General features: G+C 45.2%; 1 protein-coding gene and 1 non-coding gene across 3 annotated transcripts in view; both read left to right on the forward strand.

Moving 5' to 3' along the window:
• The window catches only part of LOC126188434 (segmentation protein cap'n'collar), an 815,786-nt gene that overhangs the window by 141,027 nt on the left and 654,538 nt on the right, over positions 1-20,221 (forward strand). The gene's annotated exons all lie outside the window — the stretch shown is intronic.
• On the forward strand, positions 1,069-1,150 carry Trnas-gga (transfer RNA serine (anticodon GGA)). Its single transcript is given in 2 exon segments — positions 1,069-1,106; positions 1,116-1,150. It is a non-coding gene; the product is annotated as a tRNA-Ser (tRNA).

Consider the following 20,221-nt stretch of genomic DNA (forward strand, 5'->3'; position numbering starts at 1 on the left):
AACACCAAGAAAGGGTTGCGCGACGTCAACGAAAGTTGGTAGGCGTGTTTCTACATCTGAAAGATGATGTCTCTTCAAATTTCGCGCCAGTCGCTTCAGAGTGGCGCTAGTAGCGCCACTACGACGATGCAAATCAGGTTTGCTTTAAATACACGCCGTGACTTCAGTGAGCATTAGATTTGAGATTGGACCTAGTGAGCTGACATTAGTCAAGAATACCTTTCAGGCGACAAAGACGTTATTATCAACACCTCACCGAGTTGAAGGAGATGGTGTAATAGGGCTACGAGAAGCTGGATGTTCCTTCTGCAATACTCCAGAAAGACTTGTCAGGAATGTAGCCACTGTACAATGATTGCTGACAGCGATGTCACGAGAATGTACAGTTGCAAGAAGACTCGGCTCCAGACGGCCACGTGTCACTACTGATCGGATGGCCATCGTGTTCCACGGGCTACAAAATTGTGTGCCAGTCCGGCGACTCGACCTGTTGTGCTGTTATTCATGGACAGTCTTCCAGGAGGTATCTTCCAACAGTACAACACTCGGCCACATACCTCTGTTGTAACCCAACATGCACTGCAGTGTGTCGACCTGTTGCCTTCACCTGCTCAAGCACCGGACCTGTCTCCAGTCGAGCACATAGGAACATTATCGGGCGACAACTCCAGCATCATCCACATAGAGCGTTAACCGTCCCTTTATTGACCGACCAAGTGTTACAGGCATGGATCTCCATCCCAAAGACTGACATCCGGCACCTGTACAGCACAATGAATCAAGTTTTCATGCTTGCATTCAAAATTTAGGCGGTTACAACCGTTATTAACGTAACAGCGTTTCACATTTGCAAGGACTTACTTCGTGCTTACTTTAACCTGTGATCTTGCAATATTAATCACTTAAATATGTTACCTAGACATATATATTCCCGAAAATTCATTACTCTACTTCGATTATTTTTTGATGCTACGTTTTTCTCCATCAGTGTAGTATGTTATCATTCCTAAAATGATACTGGATTGCGGGCACACGTAAACAGAAAATAAACTACCTGGTCATACGCCGGCCGGAGTGGCCAAGCGGTTCTAGGCGCTAGTCTGGAACCGCGCGACCACTAGGGTCGCAGGTTCGAATCCTGCCTCGGGCATGGATGTGTGTGATGTCCTTAGGTTAGTTAGTTTTAAGTAGTTCTAAGTTCTAGGGGACTGATGACCTAAGATGTTAAGTCCCATAGTGCTCAGAGCCATTTCAACCGTTTTTGAACCTGTTCGTAATAAAATCATTATCTACTCTGTGATCTACAGTTGCCCATAGACTTTGTAGCCTTATGCAGATTTTAGCTATATACATCACTTAACACGTAGTAGTTCAAATGGTTCAGATGCCTCTAAGCACTATGGGACTTAACATCTGAGGTCATCAGTCCCCTAGACATAGAACTACTTAAACCTAACTAACCTAAGGACGTCACACACTTCCATGCCCGAGCCAGGATTCGAACCTGCGACCGTAGCAGCCGCGTGGTTCGGGACTGAAGCGCCTAGAACCGCTCGGCCACAGCGGCCGGCAGACGTATTAGTCAGATTTTACAACAACATTGATTACATTTATGTGCATTTCAGTTCTATACATCAAATTTAACGTTCACGTGTACCTAGTATTGAGCGAAGACCGCAGGTCGCGTGTCACGTGTTTGGCCGGGGTTTCACGAGGTGGGCTTCACCTTCGTTATGCTTCTCTCACTGCTGCTCTTAATGGTGGGTAGAGAGCTTACTGCTTTCACTCACAAAGTCAACATAGTTCATCCACATCATTACGAATACTGTCAACTTCGAAATTTCCTGCCAGATTAAAACTGTGTGTCGGACCGAGACACGAAGCCAGGACCATTGCCTTTGTTACGTGAGAGAAGGTAGGAGACGAGGTACCGGCGGAAGTAAACCTGTGACGACAGGTCGTGACGTGCTTGGGTAGCTCAGTTGGTAAAGCGCTTGCCCGTCAAAGGCAAAGGTCCAGAGTTCGAGTTCCGATCCGGCACATTTTTAATCTGCCAGGGAGTTTCATTTCATTCTGGACGATCTACTTTATAATACTACATGCACTGTCTTTATTGCTAAACTGATATTTCTTCTTTGCTTGTTGCAGGTGAGTTCGCAAATGCTGATGTACTTAAAGAAACAGTTTTTAGGTAAGTACGACCGTTCTTTTTGCGAAATATTGCCGGCGCTGACTTGTTGCTATGACGGATTAATGTCTATAGGCCGCGCGGGGTAGCCCCGTGGTCTGGGCGGCCTTGTGACGATTCGCGCGGCTACCCCTCGGAGGTTCGAGGCCTCCCTCGGGCGTGTGTGTGTGTGTGTGTGTGTGTGTGTGTGTGTGTGTGTGTGTGTGAGGGGGGGGGGTGTCCTTAGCGTTAGTTAGTTTTAGATTAAGTAGTGTGTAAGCCTAGGGACCGATGACCACAGCAGTTTGGTCCCATAGAAGCTGACCAAAAAATATCTTTGGAGCCACGAGCTAGAATCTAGCTCTCTCTGCTGTATGGGCTGGGATTGGTTCCTTGCGGCAAGTTGTCTCAATGCTGCCTCCATCGAGGGAGGGGTAGTGGCGAAGATGGTATACGAGAAGGCGGGGCCACTACTGCTCATTCAGGTACGAGTTCGGCGAAGTATGCGTTCGTTTTAATCCTTTCTATGGTCCGTAACATGTTGAATATATCTGGTCGTGAAAGGCATTGTACTAGCGTCTCTTCAGGAAGCACAGGCTGCAGGTATCGATGTTCACAAGCTGCAAGAATGTACTCATAACTTGTAAGGACGGACTTAAAACGAAATCATTCGATTATCTTCATCGGTCAAAATTCATAGAATTACCTTGAGAAATTCAGAGACGACAGTGGTTGTATTTCTCGACACTGTTCCGTCAACAGTATGTGCAGGGAGCAAACAATGGTCGCATACCCACAAAGTAGATGCCAATTTCTGATAATTGTTGATTCTTTCCGAGAGATGGGCGTTCGTGAGTATTGGTGCAGACGGTAACACTGTGCTCAGAGCTGCATCCACAACAAGTGTGGACAAGTGCCAAACTGTAACACACGAGGTTATACTGAAAGTGGTGAGAACCATTTCGTTACAACAGCATTTCAAACAGAATGATAGCAGTAGAAACGACTGCAGCCCGGAATATACCGATCTCACGCCGAGCTCTGGTATGTTGGTATGTCGTAAACGTGATCACAAGGTGTGTTTCCAAAATGGTCAAAAACATATGGAGATATGTGCATCGGAGCCTGCAGTGATTAGCGAAGGGTAGAAATTATCAACAATGGGAACAAGAGCATCTGAGATGATCGTAGTACACCGAGGAGCCAAAGAAACTGGTACACCTGCCTAGTATCGTGTAGGGCCCCGCGAGCACGCAGAAGTGCCGCAGCACGACGTGACATGGACTCGACTAATGTCTGAAGTAGTGCTGGAGGGAACAGACATCATTAATCCTGCAGCGCTGTCCATAAATCCGTAAGAGTACGAGGGGGTGGAGATCTCTTCTGAACAGCACGTTCCAAGGCATCCCAGATATGCTCAAAAATGTTCATGCCTGGGGAGTTTGATGAGCAGCGAAAGTGGTTAAACTCAGAAGAGTGTTCCTGGAGCCACTCTGTATTCCTGGACATGTGGGGTGTCGCATTGTCATGATGGACTTGCCCAAGTCCATCGGAATGCACAATGAACATGAATGGATGTAGGTGATCAGACAGGATGCTTACGTAGAGGTATCAGGGGTCCCATACCACTCCAACTGCACACGCCCCAAACCATTACAGACCCTCCACCAGCTTGAACAGTCAGTAGTATAAAACCGTAATAAGTGTAAAATAGTAAATTATAAAACTGAAGCTATGTGCAGCAACTACAGTGACAAGGAACAGTGTGTGACAGTTATGGTTAACTGCATTTGCTTCTGCGTGGTGGCGTTGTACGGTGCGCAGTTTTGCAGTATGTTCAGAAGCCTGTATGCACGCAGGCCTGCTGCTAGGACGGTGTGTTAGCCGACGCTCTCTCTTCTCGTGAGTGGGGCCGTTGATAATTAGTGCGCTGCGGCGAGGTGGGCGTTTGGAAGAGGCCTTCAAGTTTATTAAAAATGTGCTGTAAATAAAATCGTTCTGCTGATTTAGTGTGTTGCCGGGTTCTTGCAGACGACGTGTAAATAAGAAGGTTTTTTACGTAACTGATTTTTTGTAATTTTGGTATAAGATTCTCTCTTGTTCAACACATAGGATCTCTGCCGCTACCCCTCTCTCCCTTCTTCCCTAGCCTTCTTTTCCCGCTCTCAGTCCCTCTCGCTCCATCTTATAGTTTTACTGTTTTATTCTAAGTACATTTTACGTAACCATTGTTCCACAAATTAGTATTTTAACGAGAATGTTAACATAATTACACTTTTTATAAATGTAACATGACTGCTCTTGTTAACCTCATGACATTCCCACCGCCTCCTCCATGGTCTGCTCCGCCTCCCCCAACCACACTCACTTCCCCCTGCTTTTATCCTTCGCTTCCCCCTCTCCCCTACCCCCAAGTGGCACCCATTTAAAATAGTGACCGCAGTTGCAAAACACAGTACTCTGATGTGACGTCCTGAATAGATAAATCTGTCTACATTTATGTACATTTTTTCCTACTTATTGTGAAATATAAGACGGTATGTATTTAGCCTTACTTCGTTTTAGATGTGAAGATGACCCTGAATGATCTAAACATGTCATGTAATTAAAAATGTGCGACTGAGACTGATCAAGAAATGAGAACTAACTTAAGCATTACGTTATTAATAGTTTCGATGTACAACTAGATACTTTATGCCAACGTCAGTGCAAAGTACTAATACAGTAGGTCAGTAGCATCTGACGAGACTGATCACCGGCGTGAGGGAAACGTTAGGCAATCAGCGTAACACGCTTCTACGACAGAAATTAAAGTTAGTTCATTGACCGGTTAAGAATGAATAACTTTACTAGCGAAAAACTATAAGATGTTGAGAGCAGCTCCAAGGTCCATTGAATAGGACGTTGTTGATTTCCTTCCCCAATGTCCACGTACATGAATTTGACTTCAGTGTCTAATGACACTCTCCCAGTAACTTTAGTATTTTTACCAAACTATGTTGGTCGCTGCCAATCTGTTACTTATAGTTTGATCTTTGAAAGATCTCAGACGCACTGGAACGTCTTTTTATTACTTGAAAGCAAGTGCTACACTGGTTTAAAGGTTGACAAACCAGAAGACTGATGACTCAAGGAACAACAGTTAGCAGTAAGCTCATGGTTTTAAGTCTCTTTCGTTCCTTCCCTTATTCCACATTAACGGCTAAACCACCAGTGTTTGCCCCCGCGATTTGCTTTTGTTTCTTCCTACTTGCCGCTGTGAGGGCGGAAGTAAGCTGCGTCGAGCGTTACGTTGTCGGTTTGCCTTGTCTGCGGTATCAGGTCGAGGTTTCTTATCTCACTGAGCACTGAGAGAGCTGTTCTTTTGCCACTTTTATCTCGGAACTGAGAAATGCGTGGTTCTTAAATATAGTGTCGTGATCTCCACGTTACATGAAAAGTGTTTGTATGACATTTACTCTTTCTGCAGTATGAAGACACAGCCTCGGAAATAATACATGCACTTTCTTGTCAAAGGTTCTACCACGGTTGTTAGTTACGAGATGTGATTCTGGCAGTTCAAGTTTTTTGTACATCCTTTTTCGTTCATCATTTGCACGAAGTAAGGAAACAAACCGATAATGACCACCACCACCACGAGGCTGTGACAGTAAGACATAAGAACACACGTGTTGACCAAGCACCAATGCAACGACTATTTCTACAGAAATATGTTGCATAAACGATTTGTCAAGAGACTGTAAAGAAATTAATTTTAAAAAAATTTCCCGTCAATCTTTTTAATTTAGATCGTCTTTGTAATGTTTACGACGACTATGAGCTTAACGGTGTTCACAGTCTAAAGTCGCGTAAGGCATTCTTTACTGTACCCCTTCGCCCATTATAGACAACGGATGTTTATTGCCATAAGAAGAATAAAAATACTGGGTTCATAGGTTCCATTTATAATTCAGCGCATATGCCGATTCTAAACTTTTGGAACGTTGTATTGGTAGGCCAGTACCATCTAGTTTGGAACAGCCGACCAACGTTTTACGGTTTTAGTTTTAAGCAATATTCTCATTTACATTTTTACAAATTTCATACTCGAACATTTATTGTTCAACGTTGTATTGTGATCACAATTACTTTTGTAATGCCAAAATACTATATATCATAATCGCCATATAGAAGTGTCATCTCACGGACTTCTTTCCATAAGGCTTTCGTTGAGTACATTGTCACTTTTCATTTGAATCTCACCACGTTAAGACTGACGAGATACTGTATGTCTATATGTTCGACAGATTCATTTTTTGTTTGTTGGTCCATAAGACGTTTTGTGTGATTTATTGTGTTAGCGTTAATTTTCATTCGCTTCTCGCGGTGTATTTACTATTATTCGCCGTCATCACATGTTTTTCGTGTGTACCCATTTTATTGCAGATCCTTTGAAAATGGCGCAACACCGACACCCGTAAGCCCTAATAAAGTCAACAAGAATTGTGGTTGGGATAAAAGTGTTACATTAACCTGGTACCTAAGTTGGTAGCGTATTTGTTTTGCTCGTTGGTTCAAATGGCTGTGAGCACTATGGAACTTAACTTCTGAGGTCATCAGTAACCTAGAACTTAGAACTACTTAAACCTAACTAACCTAAGGACATCACACACATCCATGCCCGTGGCAGGATTCGAACCTGCGACCGTAACGGTCGCGCGGTTCCAGACTGTAGCGCCTAGAACCGCTCGGTCAAACAGGCCGGCTATGCGTGTTGGTATTCCGGTTGCTGTTGGCCTATTTATCTTTCGTCATTTTTTATTGGTAGTTCACTGTTGCTACTTCAATTTAGATATTGTCACTTTGTCGTAGTGAGTGGAGCCGTGGACGCTAGAAAGTGGACTGCCAAGTAGAGAAATCGGAACATTTCCTTCTGTTTGAGTTCAGGGGAGGAGTTACAGCAGCGGAGGCAGTCAGAAACATTTGGGCCGTGTGTGGGATAATGTCATTGGACAGACGACGACTAGAAAATGGTTTTCTCGTTCTAAGGAGGATTGTTTTCACACTAGCTACTCTCCACGTTCTGAAAGTTGTTCGGGGTTAGATCGTTGAAGCACATTAATCCTCAACAATCCACTTCAGCGTACTCGAGAACTGGCAGATGTGATGAAATGTGATCATTCGACCATCGTGCGACATTTGCATGCAGTGGGGGAAGCTTCAAAAATCTTGTGTCTGGGTGCCTCATGCTCTAAGCCAAAATCAGCGAGTGACCATATGTCCATCTCCGCTTCCTTGTCATCAGTTGGCTCGTGAACACCACCACCCACTCCTATTCTCTGTCGTTAATGGTGACGACAAATTCTGTCTTTATGCTAACATAAGGAAAAGAAATGGATGGTTGAGCCCACATAAAGCACCAACTCCCCGTATAAAGACCTGCGCGTATGCACAGAAGATAACGTTACGCATCTGCGACGATATGGTGTACTACAAATTGCTTCTCCGAGATTTAACAATCACTGCTGACGTTTATTGTCAACAGTTGAGACGTCTTAAAAACGCAGTCCAACAACGACCAGGAAGACTGCGTGAAGTGATGCTACTGCACGATAACGCCCGCCTGCATTCTGCTACACTGACAAAAAACACTGTACAAGAGTTGTGTTGGGAAGTCATTCCGCACCCAACTTATTCCTGATTTTGCGCTATCAGTTTTTCACCTTTCCCGCTATCTATGGAAAAAACTCCAAGAAACTTCTTTTCCAGGTTGAAAATGCGGTCCGAACATGTCTCGATGAGTTCTTCAGCGAAATAGCATGTGATTTCTATACAGTCGCGGAATCGAAAATTTAACCCAGCGTTGGCAGACCGTTGTAAGTGGTGAAGAACAATATATTATTAATGACAAAAATCTCCATTACGTTTGTCTGTTATGTTTATGAAACTTGTGAAAAAACGCTACGAACTTGTGCCTTCCTGCTAACAAGTGTTTATATTATGTACGTGTTACAGGCGCTTGGTTATTGTATTTGTAGTACACCCTCTTAAAATATTCGACCGTTTCTGATGCCCTTTGTAGCAGGTATGAGTTGGAAATAGAGTGCAGGCTTCCCAGCTCGACCCCTCAGCTGATCGACGTCAGCCATGGAGTGCGCAACTTAACAGGCCTTCAGGCAGCCCTTCGTACTGAAGGAGCGTTAGCCGCTGCAGCAGGAGCGGAGCAATGAATTAAACACCCCTCCTGAATAAAACACGCGCTGCGACCGACCAGGTCAGTAATCACGTCGCGAGAGTTCACGGCGGCGCGGCTGCGGTATCGTCGCGGTAATAGAATTTCCATTAGATGCAGCAGTGAGAGAGCCATTCGCATTTGTTACTGGAGACGAGTAGAAAACATGCACCACGTACCAACAATAACTGAAGCACCTAACTGTTTTCTGGACGAGAAGAGAACGAGTTGTAAAAAGAAACACAGTAATACGTTATTTTCTGTTTGCTAGCACCCACAGTCCTACATTATATGTTTCGCCTGTACTATTATTGTACACTGCTCAATAGAATTAGGGGAACGTGACTTTGGGCGTCTGCCATACACCATTGAGCAATAATTGAGGACTGAGTATGTTTCCAGATCATACACTGAAAAGCCAAAGAAACTAGTACACCTACCTAATATCGTGCAGAACCACCACAAGCACGCAGAAGTGCCGCAACACGACGAGGCAGGGACTCGACTTACGTCTGAAGTAAGTGCTGGAGGCAGTTGACACCATGAATCCCGGAGGGCTCTCCGTAAAACCGTAATAGTACGAGGGAGTGGAGATCTCTTCTGAACAGCACGTCGCAGGGCATCCCAGATATGCTCAATAATGTCTGGGTAGTTTGGTGGCCAGCGCAAGTATTTAAACTCAGAAGAGTTTTCCCGGAACCACACTGTAGCAAATCTGGAGATAAGGGGTGTCGCATTGTCTTACAGGAATTTCCCGAATCCGTCGGAATGCGCAGTGGACATGAATGGATGCAGGTGATCAGACAGGATGCCTACGTACGTGTCACCTGTCAGAGGCGTATCTAGACGTATCAGGGGTCCTAATCACTCCAGCTGCACACGCCCCAAACCATTATAGTGCCTCCACCACCTTGAACAGTTCTCTGCTGACATGCAAGGTCCATGGATTCATGAGGTTGTCTCCATACCCGTACACGTCCATCCGCTAGATACAATTTGAAACGAGACTCGCCCGTCCGCAGCTCGTGGTCGTGCGGTAGCGTGGTAGCGTTCTCGCTTCCCACGCCTGGGTTCCCGGGTTCGATTCCCGGCGGGGTCAGGGATTTTCTCTGCCTCGTGATGACTGGGTGTTGTGTGATGTCCTTAGGTTAGTTAGGTTTAAGTAGTTCTAAGTTCTAGGGGACTGATGACCATAGATATTAAGTCCCATAGTGCTCAGAGCCATTTGAACCATTTGAGACTCGCCCGACCAGGCAACAGTCTTAACATCTGTATTGACTGGTCCAGGCGAGGCGTAAAGTTTTGTGTCGTGCAGTCATCAAGGGTACACGAGTGGGCCTTCGGCTCCGAAAGCCCATATCGATGATGTTTCGCTGAATGGTTCGCACGATGGGAGTTGTTGATGCCTCAGTATTGAAATTTCGAGCAATTTACGGAAGGGTTGCACTCCTGTCACGTTGATCGATTCTTTTCAGTCGTCGTTGGTCCCGTTCTTGCAGGATGTCGGAGATTTGATGTTTTACCGGGTTCCTGATATTCACGGTACACTCTTGAAGTAGTCGTACGGGAAAATCTACACTTCATCCCTACCTCGGAGTTGCTGTGTCCAATCGTTCATGCGCAGACTATAACACCACGTTCAAACCCACTTAAATCTTGATAACCTGACATTGTAGCAGCAGTAACCGATCTAAAAACTGCGCCTGACACTTGTTGTCTTAAATAGGCGTTGCCGACCGCAGAGCCGTATTCTGCCTGTTTACATATCACCGTGTTTGGATACGCATGTCAATGCCATTTGCTTTGCCGCATCAGTGTACTTAATATTTCACAGAGTAAGTATACAGCAAAACATCATTACGTCCTCTACCGTTTAGCGAAAAAGAACAGAAATGTCCGACAGGTGTCGGAAACAAAATGGAAACTTCATTCGTCCCATCATCCTGAGTGGTTTTCAGTGGACTTGCACGGCGTCTATAACATGTATTCCTTCCGTGAGTGTTTATCACAGCTTGACACGTACGTGGCATGCTCCGTATAAGTCTACAGAGGTCACCCTGTCGTATCCATTCGCATTCTTCAATGAGACCCCATGACAGTTCATGGAGAGTCTGTGGCGGAACAGGATGACCGTGGACACGTCTGTCAAGCGTGTCGCACAAATGAACTATGGGGTTTTGGTCGGGACTAAAGCCCGGGTCACGCTCACAACATAGCCCCCGGCTTTAGAAGGAATGCAGGGCCACCGCCGTATGCGGCAGGCGCCACATGCTCCATTGTTCGATATAAAACCTGGCGGTAAGGCGACGATGGACAACGACAGGATCCTTATGGCTGTCAACACTGACGCCTCCCTATAACATCACAGAACCTTGAAAACCTGGACAACATTTGGCAGGTACCGCTCGCCAACAATCACCGCACATGAACACGGTCATCACCGTGCGTCGGAGGATATCTGAACTCATCTGTGAATAACAAGTTTCACCAGCGACGACGTTACCAGTTGACATGGGAACGCGAGAACTGAAGACTACCTGCAAGATTTCGTGCTAAGCTCGGTACTGAACAGGAAGTCTGGGTCGTAAGGTTCTTTCTCGTAACCTGTTCATTACATTCTTATCTAGAATGAAATTTTCACTCTACAGCGGAGTGTGCGCTGATATGAAACTTACTGGCAGATTAAAACTGTGTGCCGGACCGAGACTCGAACTCGGGACCTTTGCCTTTCGCGGGCAAGTGCTCTACCAGCTGAGCTACCCAAGCACGACTCACGATCCGTCCTGACAGCTTTACTTCTGCCAGTACCTCGTCTCCTACCTTCCAAACTTTACAGAAGCTCTCCTGCAAAAGTCCCGAGTTCGAGTCTCGGTCCGGCACACAGTTTTAATCTGCCAGGAAGTTTCACATTATTATCTGTCACACGGCTTCAGCGCCCTTCTGAGATCGTCTTCAAGTGCTCTGGGGGTATCCATATGACGCCGCAACGCAGAGACGGCCGTACATCGGTCTTCACATGGGGTTGTACTAAAAAAGATCCAACATACCATACGTTGAGACACATGTCCTTGTAAACGGCGTATTTATAAACGAAAAGCGCTATGTTGTGTGTGTTATACAGTATGAATTTCCTTAGTTAACTGGTTTTCACCTTATCAGGCATCAACAGACTTTATTGACTGTCGTTGCCTTAGAAGGTGCAGTATTAGTGGACAACACTGAAAGAGATGTTATTCATCAGCAATGAGGCACAACGAAAAGTGAGTGTCATCTCTGGCAGTGCAGTAATAATGCAATTAAAAACTTAAAAGTTGCCGGCTGGTGTGGACGAGCGGTTCTAGGCTCTACAGTCTGGAACCGCGCGACCGCTACGGTCGCAGGTTCGAATCCTGCCTCGGGCATGGATGTGTGTGATGTCCTAAGGTTAGTTAGGTTTAAGTAGTTCTAAGTCTAGGGGACTGATGACCTCAGAAGTTAAGGTCCGTAATGCTCAGAGCCATTTGAACCACTTGAGAGTAAATGAGTAAATAAACATAAACTGCGAGGATTAAGGTTCAAAATGGCTCTGAGCACTATGGGACTTAACTTCTGAGGTTATCAGTCCCCTAGAACTTACAACTACTTAAAACTAACTAACCTAAGGACATCACACACATCCATGCTCGAGGCAGGATTCGAACCTGCGACCGTAGCGGTCGCGTGGTTCCAGACTGTAGCGCCTAGAACCGCTCGGCCACTCCGGCCGGCGAGTATTAAGGGAACTTTAGGAGAGGAGTGGGGGAGGGTTATTAAGCCATGTTTAGTCATTTAATATTAAATCAGGACTGTGAGCCAGATCTTTGTGACTTTCAGGGCTTCCAACAGATAGCCGCAGGCTCTGCCAGTGTGTGGCTAGTAACTGTTGGCCTCATTAAGTACATGCTCAGCAGATGTGAAATCATAATTCTGCAACCTCTAGCTGCGTTCTTATTCAGCCAGCCTTGTTTCTGTCTCTCTGCCTGATTCATCAACATAAAACTTACCACAGTCAGGACAAGTAATTCTGTATACCCCACTGTTGGCTAATGACCGGGTCGTATCTTTACTACTGAAAATACCCTGCTGTTACTATTTTTCAGTGTTGTTCTCCAGTATTGTGATTTCTTTGACGACGATAATCAGTTAGTCTGATAAGGACCACACAAGCCGAAAACCAGTTGACTAAATAATTTAATTCTGTAGAACACACATAGTGCTATCCTTTTCATTTATAATTAAGTCGTTCTGACAAGAAGCGCCGGAGAAATCATTATGTTACTGAGTGTGTTTATTTCTTTCGCGATCGAGATTTCGGCATGTATGTGATTCTCATATGATGACACACCCACAACGAAGTGCGTCAGCTCACATTCTTTGCTGTTAGAAGGACATGCTCCACGTGTCGACCATATTTCACGTTATTTGCATAAGAATAAATAAGATTCTCGGGCGTCAGTATAAAAAATCATAGCACTTCGTTTTACAGTTACTATCGAATCCACGAAAATGATCGTTTTACCAATTTTGTAACCCAACCAGTGCGTTGGCCGACGAGCGGTTCCTTTCCGTGTATGCAAGTAGAAAGCTTCTTTTGTGCTCGCCACATCACTCGTACTCAGATGTGTCGAGCGCGGGTATGCTCATAGTACCATAATTACGAGGGTGCTTCAAAGAGGAATTAATCAATGTCGTGCCATGCTAGGACCACTGCGCAAGAAGGAAAATTTGTGGTAAGTTTCTGTGGAACTGAACTGCTGAGATCATCAGTCCGTAGGTTTACGCACTACTTAATCTAACTTAAACACGCTAAACACACACACACACACACACACACACACACACACACACACACACACACACACACACGCCCGAGGGAGGACTCGAACCTCCGACGAAGGGAGCCGCGCGAACCATGCAAGGCGACTTTGTCAGAAGGGCTTTTTTTGTTATGGTTTTAGGGTGCAAAACTGCTACGGCCATTAAGAGCCCATTCTGTGGCTTCGGGAAGGGTAAAAAACCGAATGTTAAATCAGCGGCAATGGGAGCGAAACTCAAAAGGGAGGGAAACTAAAAACGGAAGGAAATCTTAGAAAACTACTATTGAAGGGGGGGGACGGGGTTCTTGTTGTCCCCAAAAAAGAGCTTCAAATGACCGATGTCATCTCGCTGACACTAATCAACTAAAGGACGCGATCGGCTGTCGGCTTGTCATCTGCTAAAAGGGAAGATGTATCATGCGACAGCTGTAACCGGGCGCGTTGCGGATTAAAATGGGGGCACTGAAGTGAAATGTGTCTCACTGTCCACGACGGAGAGCAGTGGGGACAAAGCGGGGTAGGATCGCCACTCAAAAGGTGTCTATGGCTAAAACGACAGTGCCCTATCCGGAGTCTAGTCAAAATTACCTCCTCCCGATGACGAGGCCGGGAGGAAGAGGTCCAAGCACAGGAAAAAGGTTTTACGTCCCGTAATTTATTATTGGGAAACGGTTGGCCTGTCATAATAATGCGTAAGTTACTTTTGGAAGTTCCTTGCATTTGCATTCAGACTGCTAAAAATTATGCTTCAGCAAGTCACGGTTTAGGATGGTCTTCAGGATTCCACTGTGCTTGAAAATGTCAATACTGCAATCGCAATAAATATTTTTAACAGCTATAAGCGGAATGACTACGTTCAACGCTTTAGCTTTACTTTCATAAGCGCTATAAAATCATCAACCGCTTGACATCTACTGCTGAGTAAAGGACACTCCTTGACTTTTTCGTGGATTGTCTTCAGATATACGTATCCATCTTGCTCTTCCACGTTTTCTGATGTCATCCATTCACTTTCTATTAATTTGCCGCCTCAGTTGTTCCTTACGTCAGCGATTCCGGCAAAGAAATTCTTTGGTCCATCTGCTATCCATTCCTCCAGCTACATGCATACACCCTTATCCAGACATCCATTTTACTTTCATTTCGGCCATAATTAAATCATTCTGTCCCTTGAACCATTTTTTTTGTTTACCTATCTCTCTTTTGTCGGTCAGCCTTGTTTTTCGACTAGAGACCGTGAAAATGTTGATTTGTGCTGTTTTAACGATCGAATGCTAAAACACGTGCAGGTACATTTTCTGAACACAATAGTATATAGCGCTGAAACATAATAAGTCATGCGTTTTCTCAATACTGAAAACGGTCTTAACGCGTTCAGCTCACTTTGTGTTCGCTGACTGCGATGAAGGCGTCAATGTTTCTGCAGATTTTCCGGGAAGATACGTAATTTTCGTATGCTCCCAGGAAGGTATTGTACCGTGAACAGAATCACAACTGATATCAAAGCCGATTTTTGTGTTATAAAGTGTACGCTCCTTGTACTTACTAAATGGTTTCACTACTATTAAATAATTCTCTTCCGTGTTTAGTGTGACTTCATACTGCGCTCCGTGTAAGAAATTGAATGTTTCGCAGAAGCTGTCTTGCAGCAACGCACATGCAGCCACAGCTTTATTAAAGCATGTTTAAATTTCCACAGTTTCCTGCCTATGATGAAACAATTCTGTATTGTCTAAGCTGCTTCCAGTACATTTTGTTGAGTATCTTTCTAATAGAGACCTAATGATCAATAGGCTGCTGTACTTGAATAAAAAATAAATACTGTCGTCGCGTGGTTCACCGCGCACTCCGCTACAGCAGTTCATTGCTCTGCATTCTGAAACCATTACCTTGTCCTTTTCAACAGGGGTAGCTAATTACACATTCAGCACTTGTTCTCCAATCCATTGTCAACCATTATCTTTGATGCCGATTGCTTAAATTGTACACCACGACACGGCACGGGCTTGTAGTTTCGGTCGGCCCGGGGGGGGGGGGGGGGGAAGGGGGGGGGGAGAAGCCGGTTTCGGTGTGGTTCACGACCTATCGTCGCTCCGAGACGAGGCTAGGAGTTGGCAGCCTTGAACGCAAGAGCACCGATAGTGACTCTAGGAAGGCCTAATTGTTGTTATTTACTTTTAACGAGCTGTGTCCGCGATATTTTCTCGATACTAAGTGACGTAACATCACGCACTAAGGTGTGCCTAATTAACGTATCCTTCCATACAACCACGCCTTCGGTCCTACATCTGCGTATATACCGCATCCATTAAAAAAATTGCCGTCTGTAATTATATCGGTCAAGGAATCGCGTTCATTCCCACGGTTCTGTAATAACTGAGATGCCAGTGGATTTGAGTGGGAACTGATGCCTCGTGATAAACAACAACTGAAGCACGAAATTACTTCCTTTTCGTTACATCATGAGCAGTGTAAGCAGGCCACATGTAACACGTCATACTTCTTCAACGTAATGAAATTAACTGTTTTAACGACATCATTGATACACACTTTTGGTCCATGAGAATGAGTAAGCTGTAAATAGCGAAGCGCAGTAGACACCGTGTTTCTTGACTTCCACAAGGCCTCCGACGCCTCTTCAGCGCCGTAGTTCGGTGAACAAAATCCGTACTTCCGAAATATGAAGACACGTACACGTTTGGACTACGGAATACCAAACAGAGTCAAGTGGAGTTAAACTCTTCAAGGCTGTTAGGTCGCGTTTTCAAATGGCTCTGAGCACTGTGGAACTTAACATCTCAGGTCATTAGTCCCCTAGACTTAGAACTACTTAAACCTAACCAACCTAAAGGGCATCACACACATTCATGCTCGAGGGAGGATTCGAACCTGCGACCGTAGCAGCAGCGTGGTTCCGGTCTGAAGCGCCTAGAACCGCTCGGTCACAGCGGCCGGCGGTTGCGTTTTGATCCCTCTGCTGCGCACCACACCGGCTACTGTGGTGTTCAGTTAACACCACAAGATTCTCAAGAATATCCCACAGAGGAGTCGAGACGACAATCGTATAAAAAAAGACATATGATGCTGCTTAACCTAGAAGACATTACCTTCGCTGACAACGGTCAAAAAAGCCTTCAGGTGTACAAAGGATCCTGTAAGTTGTTCTTAATGGGAATTCTTTGTCAGAAGCGAAAGTTGTGTATGGAGGCGTGGGGGGCATACCTTACAGAATTGTGATAGGCCCGTTATTGTTCACGATTTAAACATGATGTGTTGCAAACTATGATTCATCACTCCAGCAAAAGGAAAAAAAAACACTACATAAAACGCATATCCGGACATTTTCCTTTTTTACTTATTAATGAAAGAATATTTCACCTAGTTCCCAAGTCCGGAACTCATAATTTCAGCGGTAGAGTACAAACTGGTCTCTGTAGCCTAGCGTAAATGTCTGACCGCGATGACAGCCTCTAAACAATCTAAATACACTGCCTGATAAACAAAGTGAAGCAACCAGAACAGGAGGTGGAAATGAAATGAAACTTCACAGGTTGGCAGGGTATGTGATGTTACTCCAATGATTACAAAATGGTCAGTTCTTGGCATTATGAAGCCACATACCAGCATGACGTTGCACGCCCTCTGGCCTGGACGGCTGCACTGATTCTGTGCGGACAGGTGTGGTAAAGCCGTCGTATCCTCTTCTGTGGGTAGCTGCCCCACAACTGTTGTAACATGCCCTTGATATCCTGGATACTGGCGCTAGGACGAAGTTGACGTCCGATCTGGTCCCACACATGACGTATCAGGGACAGATGTGGGGACCTCGCTAGGCACGGGAGCACCTCAACATCACACAGGTAGTTAAAAAAAAAGGTTCGAATGCCTCTGAGCACTATGGGACTTAACATCTGCAGTCATCAGCCCCCTAGACTTAAAACTACTTAAACCTAACTAACCTAAGGACGTCACGCACATCCATGCCCGAGGCAGGATTCGAACCTGCGAACGTAGCGGTCGCGCGGTTCCAGACTGAAGCGCCTGGAACCGCTCGGCCACAACGGCCGGCGCAGGTAGTTCACTGAGACACGGTTCACGTGTGGAAGAGAACTGTACTGTTGAGAAATGGCACATCGATACTATCTCACGAGAGAGAACACGTGAAGACGCAGGATGGCGGCGACGGAAAATTGTGCTATAAGACTTCCTTGAATCAGTTTTAGCCCTGACCTGGAACCATACCCGATGGCTCTCCCCACCATGACACCATAAGTAACACCGTTGTGACTTTCCAAAATTTTGGAAAAACGGGACCTCCCGCCAGGTCGTCGCCATACTCTCTGACGATGGTCATCCGAGCTGGTGCAGAAACACAACTCTGCGCTGAACGCACTGCGACACCATTCATCAGCACTACGGGTCTCCTGGTCACGGCGCCACTCCAAACGCAGCCGTTTCTGTTGTGTGTGTGATTCCCTAATCTGGGTCTTGCTAGTCCCAGGATGACACAGAATGCTGCTGGGAGTTCATTACCTGTTGTCGGATGGCAGGCGCACATGTGAAGGGCCTTCGATGCGTTTGGTGCACGATACAGCTTTCCTCTCTTACGGTAGCCAGACGTGGTCGACCGTAATCTTAACTTCGAGCATAGCGTGCTGCCCTCACTTTATTATGCAGCCCAACACTGGGACACTGTCGCTCAAATACTCCACAAATCTGGATATTGAATGATTCATACAGATACCCAATTGGAAACGAATGAGGCCTCTTTCAAACTCAATGAGCGGCCGTTGTGGACGAGCGGTTCTAGGCGCTTCAGTCCGAAGACGCGCTGCTGCTGCGGTCGCAGGTTCGAATAGTGCCTCGGGTATGGATGTGTGTGCAGTCCTTAAGTTAGTTAGGTTTAAGTAGTTCTAAGAGTAGGGACTGATGACATCAGATGCTAAGTCCCATAGTGCTTAGAGCCATTTGAACCATTTTCAAACTCAATTAGGTGCTGATGACGCTGTCTCATACAAGTACGTGGCGCCTCCGTGTTGTTGTTCACAGTGATCGCTCAAATGTTTGAGTCTGTTCACGCCCCTTATGTACCCTACTAGGCCTGGTAACACCACTAATGCACTCTGGTGGTCGTTCTATTACAGAGGATTGCGACTCTAATCGTTTACACTATCACCGATGGTGTATACGTGTACGAAGTTACATTGTCATAGGGCCATATCTACTGTTTGCTTCAGTTTTTTTTTTTTTTTTTTTTTTTTTTTTTTTTTTTTTTTTTTCCAGCAGCGTATTTATCAGTTCCTTATCCATATTGCAAGTAAATGTTCGTCAACAAATATTTTGCTGGTAATGTAATAACTTCTACGTAAGCTCATTTCTCACATTACATTTTTGTCGCAGAAATGCTCTTGAATCGAGCATCAGTGACTACCATCCAGTTTCTACTGTAAATACCACCCTTCGTTTACAGCGCCAGTAGGCAGACTACTTCAACCCCTAAATTTTCAGTAACCTTCAGGTCCGTGTTATGGCAAGGCATCATTTCCATCTTTTGTTTGCACCACTGCGCGCTCTATTGTGGGTACGTAACTTTAAACTGTTCCCTCGGAAACGGCCGCTCACTATATAAAACTGTAAACATGTTCCAAATTCAGTGATCCTGTTTTCATACGACAATTTCTCGAAGTAGTTATTAGGAATCTTCCACAACAATATAAACATTACTTGCATGTTAGAGGTCTTATCTCTCACTTCTGTAATATGACCCTTCAGAATGACCATGCCTGTATATGTCGTGGGCCAGTAGCTGTTGCGTGGGGCTGCTTCATTTATGCTAATTTCGACAGTACTTGTACTTTACCAACCTCTCCAGAATTTTGCCTACATTTATCTTCGTTGTGGTTCACGTGGTTTATTACTAAGTATGCATGCGTCAAATTTTCAGTATCTGAGGTAAAAGTTCCTCGTATAGTAGGGGTGTACTACATGTAGTCTAGCTGCAGGGGCCCGGTAGTTTGCATAAGGGTTCAAATGGTTCAAATGGCTCTGAGCACTATGGGGCCTAACAGCTGAGGTCATCAGTCCCCTAGAACTTAAAACTACGTAAACCTAACTAACCCAAGGACATCACACACATCCATGTCCGAGGCAGGATTCGAACCTGCGACCGTAGCAATCGCACAGTTCCGGACTGAAGCATCTAGATCCGCTCGGCCACAGCGGCCGGCTTGGATAAGGGAAGTATGTTATCAGTACCAGATATCTCGTTCTTTCCTGATATCCTTACTGCGTGGCATTACTCTCTTCAGCGATTCGACCGGTAATTGTCCATAATCTGTGCTTTCTGTTTTGTTTTTAAACAGAAGCTCATACATACCCCATTCTGAACCATGTTTACGTCTTCTGGCATTCGGAGGGTTGCATAGCTTTGAGCTGTGGTGGAAAAATTCTAGGTTCAACTTGATATTGAAGTGCATATCTGTAGGTCATGGGTGACTGGAATTCGTCAGTAGGAAAAGGGAGGGAAGGAAACATAGTAGGTGAATATGGAGTGGAGGGAAGGAATGAAAGAGGAAGCCGCCTTGTAGAATTTTGCACAGAGCATAACTTAATCATAGCCAACACTTGGTTCAAGAATCATAAAAGAAGGTTGTATACCTGGAAGAATCCTGGTGATACTAAAAGGTATCAGATAGATTATATAATGGTAAGACAGAGATTTAGGAACCAGGTTTTAAATTGTAAGACATTTCCTGGGGCAGATGTGGATTCTGACCACAATCTATTGGTTATGAACTGCAGATTGAAACTGAAGAAACTGCAAAAAGGTGGGGATTTAAGGAGATGGGACCTGGATAAACTGAAAGAACCAGAGGTTGTAGAGAGTTTCAGGAAGAGCATAAGGGAACAATTGACAGAAATGGGGGAAAGAAATACAGTAGAAGAAGAATGGGTAGCTCTGAGGGATGAAGTAGTGAAGGCAGCAGAGGATCAAGTAGGTAAAAAGAC

Source organism: Schistocerca cancellata, chromosome 5 (assembly GCF_023864275.1).
Source record: "Schistocerca cancellata isolate TAMUIC-IGC-003103 chromosome 5, iqSchCanc2.1, whole genome shotgun sequence".
Classification (NCBI taxonomy): domain Eukaryota; kingdom Metazoa; phylum Arthropoda; class Insecta; order Orthoptera; family Acrididae; genus Schistocerca; species Schistocerca cancellata.